Source organism: Dioscorea cayenensis, chromosome 17 (assembly GCF_009730915.1).
Source record: "Dioscorea cayenensis subsp. rotundata cultivar TDr96_F1 chromosome 17, TDr96_F1_v2_PseudoChromosome.rev07_lg8_w22 25.fasta, whole genome shotgun sequence".
NCBI lineage: Eukaryota > Viridiplantae > Streptophyta > Magnoliopsida > Dioscoreales > Dioscoreaceae > Dioscorea > Dioscorea cayenensis.
Window position 1 is genome coordinate 11755517 of NC_052487.1, and position 10180 is coordinate 11765696.

At 41.2% G+C, this 10180-nt stretch overlaps 1 non-coding gene across 1 annotated transcript; it reads left to right on the plus strand.

Annotated features, from left to right (window-relative positions):
* The first annotated feature begins 369 nt into the window (after positions 1–369).
* Positions 370–476, plus strand: LOC120281568. Its single transcript, XR_005542706.1, has one exon. It is a non-coding gene; the product is annotated as a small nucleolar RNA R71 (small nucleolar RNA).
* Positions 477–10180: the final 9704 nt, after the last annotated feature.

Here is a 10180-nt window from a genome sequence, read left to right on the forward strand (position 1 = left end):
AAAGTCAACGTTCTCAATTGAAGAAACATCACCAATGACAATTGGGCAATCAGAGGGAGCATGTCCTCCACCACAAACGGTGCAATTGGCACGGCCGCAACTCTATTCGAAGCTATAAGATCTAACTTCTTACTCAAACTTTCCACTTGGGCCGCCAATGAAGTTACCGCATCAATTTCATGGAGACCGGCCACCTTTTTCTTCTCCCTAGTGTTCCACTGGTAGCTATTTAACCCCATTTCCTGAATGAATTGACGAGCCTCATCGGGGGTCTTGCTACCTAAGGTACCTCCTGCCGCCGCATCCAAGAGTTGCCTTATACTCGGGTTCAAACCATTGTAGAAGGTTTGAACAATCATCCACTCCGGGAATCCGTGTTGCGGACACTTTCGCAGGAGTTCCTTGAACCTTTCCCATGTCTCAAATAGAGACTCCAATTCCAACTGCACAAAGGATGAGATCTCATTCCTAAGCTTTGCTGATTTTCTGGGAGGAAAATAACGGGCTAGAAAAGCTTCTACCATCTCCTCTCATGTAGTGATTGATGCTCTAGGTAATGAGTGTAGCCACTGCTTTGCTTTCCGCTTTAAGTAAAATGGGAAGGCTCTCAATTTGATGGCATCATCCGTCACACCATTTATCTTCAGCATGTCGCACACCTCGAGGAAGCTCTCTATGTGACTGTTTGGATCCTCATCGGCCAAACTGTTGAATTGTACGAACTGCTGCAGCATATGGATGAATGCCGGCTTTAGCTCGAAGTTTTGAGCTGTAATTGGGGGACGCACAATACTCGATTGTGTCCCCAACATTGAAGATCTGGCATAATCGGATAATGTTCGATGTTGCTCATTTTGTTCTGCCATGTTTTCAGATCCTTCTACTTCCAAATTAGCTGGATTATGCTATTCTTGCACAGGTTCTTTCCCTTTTCTTCTAAGTGTATGTTCAAGCTCAGGGTCTTCTTCAATCAATATTGATGGATTCCCTCGGGTCATAACCTGGAGCTGCACCAAAAATCAAGAAAAAGAAAATCAGAACGATGATAGAATAAGAAGATATGAATTAGAATGTGTGGTGAAATAGCTAAGAAAAAAAAAATGTAAAGTATCTCTAAACGCCTAGCTCCCCGGCGTATATCCCGCAAGTGTACGGGTTTGTCGAAGTAATAATCCCGGGTGAGCGGGGTCGAATCCACAGGGAGTAGGGAGTAAAGACACTTAATTCGATTCTTAGCTATGTGGAGTATCAACAATGATAAGTATGATAATGATTCAATTCTCAACAATTAAAAGCAACAAGTAAGAGAGCAAAAGTAAGGAGGAGGCAAGGCAATCGATAAAGATGGGGTACTCGGATGATGCTTCACCTAGGAAAATCATTTCAAGTGCAAGAAATCTCTATTATGCTTCCTAATCAATGCAATGGTGAGTTGTGGAAATCCTCACATACATAGTCCCAAATCTAAGGTCAACTATGCCTAACTCTATTCATGTCCCGGAGGAGAGATTAAATAACCTCTCAACCTCGCACTTGAATAAAGTTACAATGAGCTCTAGGGATTCCAAGTGATAAATCGCTTCCTAATTATAGACCTAACCCTTTGGTCCAGGCGGAAGGTCCCTAGCCACAATTAAGCCCTAGATACTAAGATCCCCTAAACGATTCAATCCATTGCATGCGCAACTAGGCCCCAGTGGAGGTTCATCCCTTAGACCATTCACTCTATTATAACCGCAAAGAACTCAAGGAACCGAGGTAGAATTTATCACATCGGAGGGGAAAGGGGACGCTCCTGTACCTCTCGACTCACCCTCTCAACCCTCTCCAACCTAGCTTTGTCTAACGCTCGTGGTGTGTCACTCACTCACAAGGTTACCAACAAGAACTCTCAACCCTAGTGTCACTCTAGGGGAAATGTTCATACAATCAAGCATTCAAGTTTGGAACTCACAATAAACATCAATTTATTGAAAGCATAATAAAGAAGTTCAAAGAAACGAATACATCCTAGGGTTCACAATCACCCAAGTACCCACTAGGGCTTTAGCTCTCCATGGAGCTAAGTACAATCAAAGAAATTGAATGTAAAAGCAATGAATCCATAAAGAAACACCCTCGATGGTCGTGTCGATGGTCTTGCGGAGAGTCCTCTACTCGTCGTCCAAGGATTCCCTCATCCGGTATAGGATACGCCTCGACGGAAGCTCCCCTACTAACCTTCTTCCTCAAGAATGACAATGTCGGAGCCATAGAGCCTCTCCAAAACCTTGGCCAATACCCCTCAAACCCTAGCCGAAGCCCTCTCTCAAGTTGGGGAAAAGATGGAGAAAAGAATACCAAAATCGGGGCTGAATCGGCTTTAAAAAGGGCTGGAATCGGGCAACTCCACGGCGTGGACGCTACACGCGCCCGTGCGGAATTTCCACACGGGCGTGGATAATTTCCACACGCCCGTGTGGATTCTTTGTTTCTCTGATTTCTCGGCCGGCTGTGAACAGTGCTGCTACAGTACTTGCTACAATGTTTCTACAATGCTCTGCTACAGCTTCGACCTGAATAACTTCCCAATTCCATACTTTCATCGGGGTAACGCAAACGGGCACACGTTCACGTCGTGAATCACTTGCTTCTTCAATGATATATATGTTGGTGGAGCTCCTGTTCTTATATGCATAAGACGGAATGCTCGAGTGTGACTGCCTTTGTGCCCCTCCAAATGGATGTGCTCACTCGAGTGCGAGGAGGTTGGCACATACTCTAGCATCTCACACTTATCCTATGTCTTCGCGTTTGAACCTTAGCAAGATCTCCTCCAAAATAGGTGCATTATGATCCACATTGGCCTATTTCTTCATACTCAGCCTCACAACCATACCCGCATAAAAGTAACATAAAAACATACATATTAATGTAAAAACCTGAGAAAAGTAATGCTCAACATAGGGAAAGAATGCTTCGCATTCATATCACACAAGCACGTATCAAGGCCGTAGAACCACTACAAAGACCTAGCCAAAGCCTCTCCAAGCCCTAGCAGCGAGCACCTCCAAATATAGATAAAAGATGAGAAAAGGATCCTTAAAATGTCTAAAATTGTGGTTTTATAGGGGCTGAAATCGAGCATCCACACGGTCATGTGAAATTTCCACACACCCGTGTGAATTTCCAGAAGTCAATTTCCTATGAGCTATAAACAATAACTAATATAGAGCTTTGTTGTAGTAAACTGCTACAGTACTTCCGCAAACTACTCCCGGATCCACACTTTTCATCGAGAGCACATGAATGGGCACACATCCATGCGGTAGATCGCGTTGCTTCTTCAATGAAATCGCATTGATGAAGATCTTGCTAGTATTGCACAAGTCGGAACACATGAGTATGACTGCCTTTATGCCTCTTCACTTTGTATATTATTTTGAACACAATGGAGGTTGGCACACACCCAAAATGTCTTTGAGCACAACTTGTATCTTCACGTTTGTTCAATCCAAGAACTTCATCAAAAATTGCAGCCACGATCTACTTTTAGTTCCTTTCTTCCACAATTATCTCCACAACCCTAAATGTACAATTGAACACATATACACAAGAATAAGCGATAAACTCTAACAAAAGTAATGCTTAATATAAGAAAAGAATACTTCGTATTACTTATAAACAAGTACTTATCAGGAATCTCTTAATCCAAACCACTAGTTGAATGGTAGTTCTAGCATCTTTCTCACTTTAGTAGCCCCAAGGGTATCCACATCCGTGATCAGCTTCATCCATTGATTTTCACCCCGCTTTACCTCTACTGTAGATATCTGTCTTAGAGTTCTTTCTATTTCTTTGTAGTTCATATGCCCAAATACATACTAGGGTTTAGCCCTCTATGGGCAAATTACAAAACAAATAATGCAATGCAAATCAATGAAAGCCATGAAATAAAACCCCCTTGAATTCGTGATGATGGCCTTAATGGTTTGTTCAATGTCTTGAAGGATTCCTCCACGAAGCTAGGTTGCCAATGGGTTCCCAATGCTATGATGAAGAAAGAATTTATCAAAGTTAGTGAAGAACGCTCCCCAAATTTCCAAAGACCTCCTCTCCAAACCCTAGCCGCCTCAGATCTCAAGAGTCGCACAAAAGATCTCACAAAGAATAGGGCAAATTGGTCTTTTAAACTCAAAAACCTGTGTCTGTGCCTCCAAGCAACCGTGTAAGCCTTTTTCCACACACCCGTGCAGGCTGTAGAATTGCCAACATGGGTGGGATTTTCACTCGATTGCACGAACATTGTTTTGCTGCAGTATTGTTACAGTATTTTACAGCAGTACTTTGCTACAGTGCTCATCATAAACAAGCCTCCAACACTCTTCTCTTGAGGGCACATGGATAACCACATGTTCTTGTGGTAGGTTATGAGACTTCTTGTTATCTAATCATCATTAGGAATAATATTGAAATCTTCACACAAGTTGGGACATGAGAGTGTGACTGTCTTTGTGCCTTCCAACTCACAATCTAACTTGAATTCTCTTGGAAGTAGGCACACACCTCATGTGTATGAGCTCTGCTTGTGTCTTGATTCTTCTGTTACACAAATGACTCCCAAAATGTGCCTTTCTAACCTATCTTTGCTTCCTTTTCTTCTCTAAAGGCCTTCACAACCCTATTTGCACAAAGGATCACTAAATATAATTTATGAGACATAAAACATGATAAAAATAATGCTCAATGCATGTAAAATATATAAAGAAATATGTCTACTCAAGCACTTATCACAAATCAAACACACCAAGTTATGCAACACATGAATAAACATAATAACGTATCAGAATTTCATAGACATTTAAAATAAGTAGTCAAAAAACACTAAGTAACATAGTTAAACATCCCGGGGTACCGTGGAATGGTTAACCTCTCATGAATTCATACAACTGAGAAGAAGAAATGAATATACTAAGGTGAGAAGCCATGACTTCCCTCTTTTACAAAATCTCTTTAGTTGTGCTTCAAAAGCTTCATTGATGAGCTAACTCCACTTCTCTAGTGCCTCCAACTCGACCTTGATCCCTTTAGAAGGTGTGGTGAAGATTGATCATCATCCTCTTCAGTGCTCTCCAAGTGGAGAAGAAAACCTCTGAACAAACGATGCCCCTTCAAAACCTAAATCTAGGTGTTAAAAAGGGATTTTCGGGCTCAACACGGTCTAAGCATGGTCGTTCTTAGACATTGCTCTTCTTAGGACTTCTGAGCGAATGGCTAAGTACCATTTAGAGAAAATAATGGGAGCATAGTTGTGCTCAACCTATGCTCAGCTTGAGCAAGCCCGTGCAAGGAGCAAGCAAACCGTGCTTCCCCTTTGAGTAGATGATGCTTAAATTCAGAGATAATCATAGGGAAGGAGCACGACTGTGCTCCCTTTGGAAGCACCCCAATTCTTGGTCAACTACTCAAGTTTTTCCAGACAGCAATAATCAATGGGATAAAGCACGACCTTGCTTTGGCAATGCTTGCCTTGGAAATAGAAAAATATGCATTCTTTGGTTGCTTTGTCTTTGATTTCACTCCTGTTTGATTTGAACCCTAAAATCATGTACCATGAACAAACATACCCAAAAAAGTATCGAATATATCCAAAAAGTCCCAAAAGATGAGAAAAAAAGTATGAATTGGGAGTAAGTAAAACATGATATAAATTGCACTCATCAAATACCCCGACACTTGAATCATTGCTTGTCCTCAAGCAATCTCACATTGCTTAACAAAAGAAAAGATGAGTGCATCACTTCTGATCTCAAGAGAATAGAAAATTCTTAAGCATAGAGGGAACAATGAGGGTTAGAAGAAAATCGCGAATGCTCAAATAAAATCCTACACTCTTACTTCAAAGACCATGTGTGTGTGCAAACCATAAATTGAGTGCCCCATGCTCTTAAAGAATCATCCTGACAAAATTAGACCTTAATTTGACTAAACATGGTGGGTTGTAGCTTCATACACCCTAGAGGTAGCCTTTTCTCCTAGTATGCCATCAAATGTACACTTGTAATGCCCAAATTTCAACTACTCAAGAGTGGCTTTCACTCTTCTAAGGTGATAGCTCTTTCTACCATCTTGTTACACAAACATTTTTAAATGCAACCGGTAGGGCATTCCAAATGGAATCTGACTTCCCAGTCTTTTTTTTCATCACAATAAACAATGAGATAACTTGGTCTTAAGAGATAGGTTTTCATCCTAAAACAAGTGGCTTCACACTTAAGGTGATGTGAACGAGAATTAGATTTTGAAAGTAAGAGTGAGTCTATAATTAAGCTCCAAGTAAATACTAACTCAAACATGTCACCCTAGGTTTAAGAATTTCTATAAAAAATAAGCATAGATTATCCTTAGTCAATCACTCATCATAAAATGAATACAAGTAAAACCCTCCCCCACACTTGAATAGTACATTGGCCTCAATGTACAGCCATATACATTGAAAACAATTAATTGAGAACACAAAAATTGAGGGGAGTTCACCAAACTTCCTGAACACGGAGAGTGATGTTGCCACTCTCTACGTGCTTTCGAACATCTATTCAAGTACACAATTCCTAAACACGGATAGTGATGTTGCTGCTCTCAATGTGCTTTCCAATATCCATTCAACCGCACAATCGCTGAGAAGAGACAAGAGGCACACAAGTGAAGCTCACATTCTACAATGAACATAAAACAAATAAAAAAAATGCATAAAGGAAACAAACCAAAATATCAGTTTAGTAGGGGACTTCCCTTGCTGATTGAACCAAATAAGTCCAACATAATAAAAAGAAAGTACATGTCCAGAATAGAAAAATAGAAACAATGAAAGCTGCACCAATCAAAATGGGGCACTTTCTGTTAAGGAATCGTCACCAGAAGAAGTAGAATTGGCCTTAGACTCATTAAGATCTGCAGTGTCAACCCCGATACCACAAGGCAGTCGCACAGGACACTCTGGTTCAAGCGACAACTGAACACCCAGATGCTTAGCAATCCTAGCCACACTCCTCTGTAGCCACTTGAATGCTGAAGAAGAACATGTAACCTGATCAGTGTGGCTAGAAGAAGCATGGGAAGATGATGATGACCTCGAACGAGCAGTAGGGACAGGAGGGGATGTAGCAGCAGTGGCGGCAGTATCAGTAGGTCATCATATATAGTACTCGATCCCTTTAGTAGTATGAACATACTGTAACATCCCCATTGACCTCAAGGTCTCGAGGGACATCAAGGAAAAATCACCTACTACTCTCATACGGTCTATCCCCTTGACAATGGGCATGCCCCTGACAAGTCTCGTAATGTACTGGCCGATGAAAAGGGACCAATCGAAGGGTCTGTCCATTGATGGGTAATAGATATGGTCACCTCGTACCCCAAGTACAACTCGAACCCATCTAGCATAGAAAGCAGAAAGTCAAATTCACACCAGTTAACAATGCCAATACTGTCGCCACGACCTGTTAGAGTATGGCTAAGAATAAAGTAGATATACCTGAGAGTAGGAGAGCAAAGAGTAGTGGCCTTAGACCAACAAGGGTCATATGCAAGATCAATGTTGAGTCTACTCCATGCGTCCTCTTGAGACTCTCCAATCGGCCAGAAAATCAGCAAAAAATCATATGCAGGAGTTCGAGTGAACTCCACATGATGGAGTCCTACCCAAATAGAGAACTTAATAAGACTCATCTAGTATAATGTACCGAACACCTGGAATTGAATGGTGTTAGCGCGGAGGAAGCTCATGGTCCCTCGAGATAGCTCAAAAGTGGCCAACACTTCAAGGGTCATCTGCTTGAAAGTGTTGTCGGTGATGAGAAAGAGCTATCTCCATGCTCCTACAATGAGCATCTGTCAAAGCTCCTCCTCTAGTCCAACCTCATGTAGTACTGCCCAGTCTATCTCCCTCGACTCGCCAAATTGATAATGAAAAAAACATGTGTAGTGCTCCTGATGCACTTGTGTGTGAAATACAGGTGTCAGGTAACTGGTATAGCTAGGTTCCTCATGTCTAGGCCTCTTCGATGATGGCCCAGCTTGTACATGCTTCCTCAGTATGATCTACAAGATAAAACAACTCATTTTAGCTCAAAGATTTAGAATTTTGGGGAAAGTACACTCATGGTTAGAGTACAACACGATCCTGCTCATCACAGATACAAGAACATGCTTCCTAAAAGTTGCCAGTCCTCGATAATGACACTAAAATCTTGATTGCACTCTTGCAAGTGTATGGATCATAACAAGTAATAGAGTGGTACCCCTTGAGGGGTAAGGTTGTCGAACCACAGGGACTGGAATTCTAGTACAAATTGCTCTTCTAATCTCTATTAGGTTAAGAATTGGTTGGTAGGAAGATTAACTAAATAGGATAAATGGATAAACAGTGGAACTATCAGGTAAACTAGGATCGAGTTTTCAACAATAAGAGAGCAATGCCCCGGGACGATCCCTATGTGCTTTAGTGTACTGACTTACTTCTAATATCTACCAAGTACATCCTATGGTTCTTACAAGTGCTCAAAAGTAATGTTACATCAGTTGTGCAACTACACAAGGTAATCACCGCTACAGTAATCCACACACACCAATTTTTACACAAACAACTGCGCAAATCAAACATGCCATGTTATGCAACATATAAATAAACACAAGAACGCATCAGAACTCCATAGATATTAAAAACAAGTAGTTAAAGTACACTAAGCAACATAGTTCAACATCACAGGGCACCGTGGAATGGGTAGCCCCTCATGAATTCATACAACTGAGAAGAAGAAATGAATGCACTAAGGTAAGAAACCATGACTTCCCTCTTTCACAAAACCTCCTTAGTTGTGCTTCAAAAGCTTCATTGATGAGCTAACTCCACTTCTCTAGTGCCTCAAACTTGACCTTGATCCCCTTAGGTGGTGTAGTGAAGCTTGATTATCATCCTCATCAGCACTCTCCAAGTGGAGAAGAAAACCTCCAAATAAAAGATTCCCCCTGAAAATCAAGATCTGGGAGTTAAAAAGGGATTTTCAGGCTAAAAATCGTCAAAGCATGACGTGCTTTGATTGTGTTCTTCTTGGAACTTCTGAGTGAATTGGATAAGTGTCATCCAGAAAAAATCACCGGGTGAGTATGGTCATGCTCTACTCGTGCTCAACTTAAACAAGCCCGTGTAAGGAGCACAAAAACTGTGCTTCCCTTGTGAGCAGATGGTGCTTTAATTCAGAGATAATCATAGGGAGGGAGCATGACTATGCTCTAATCAAGTTTCCCTTGGAAGCTCTCCCATGCTTGGTTAGCTACTCAGGCTTTCCCTGATAATAATAATCACTGGGACAGAGCATGACCATGCTCTACTCGTGCTTGGCTTGTACACTCAGAAAAATATGCAATCTTTGGTTATTTTTTGTCCTTGATTTCACTCCTATTTTCTTTGAACCCTAAAATCCTACATCATGAATAAACATACCCAGAATAGCATCGAATATATCCAAAAAGTGTCAAAAGACAAGCAAAAGTATGAATTGGGAGTAAGTAAAACAAGATATAAATTACACTCATCAATCATCCACATAATGAGCTAACTATGCTGGTGTTGAACAACAAGTGATCAGGAAGAGCAAGAATCCCATGATGTATATCAATAATAGCTTAACAAATTTCTTCACCCTTATGATCTTTCTTAAGGACCAAGCCTTATAATACCCTCACCAAACAATCCTTGTATCTGTCTACTCCTTTTGTGAAGTATTCCTCTTCTAGCCTGTAGTGTTCCTTCTTCCTCTTAAACTCTACAGTAATGACATCACACTTTAGGCCGACTAAAAGGGATACATCCTCAGCCCTAAAATGCAAATGGTTCTCCCCAGGTTTAAATGTTCTCGCCCGCTCGTTAAACTCTTGCATCAAAGTGTCTAGTATACTGCGCTCTTAGACTATGGGTTCAATGTCCATCAGATGGCTAAACGGTGTTCACTTCAGTATGTCCCAGTGCCTTCAAGTGATCTTCTCCCAATTCATGTATGGTGTCTAAAAGCGGTGCCATATAGCACTATCCATTCACAAGATTTCCGGAACTACTTGGCATAATGTGTCACTGCACAAACAAATCATTTCATGTTAGTAAACATATTCATGGAATAGATAAACAGTGTAATCACTACAT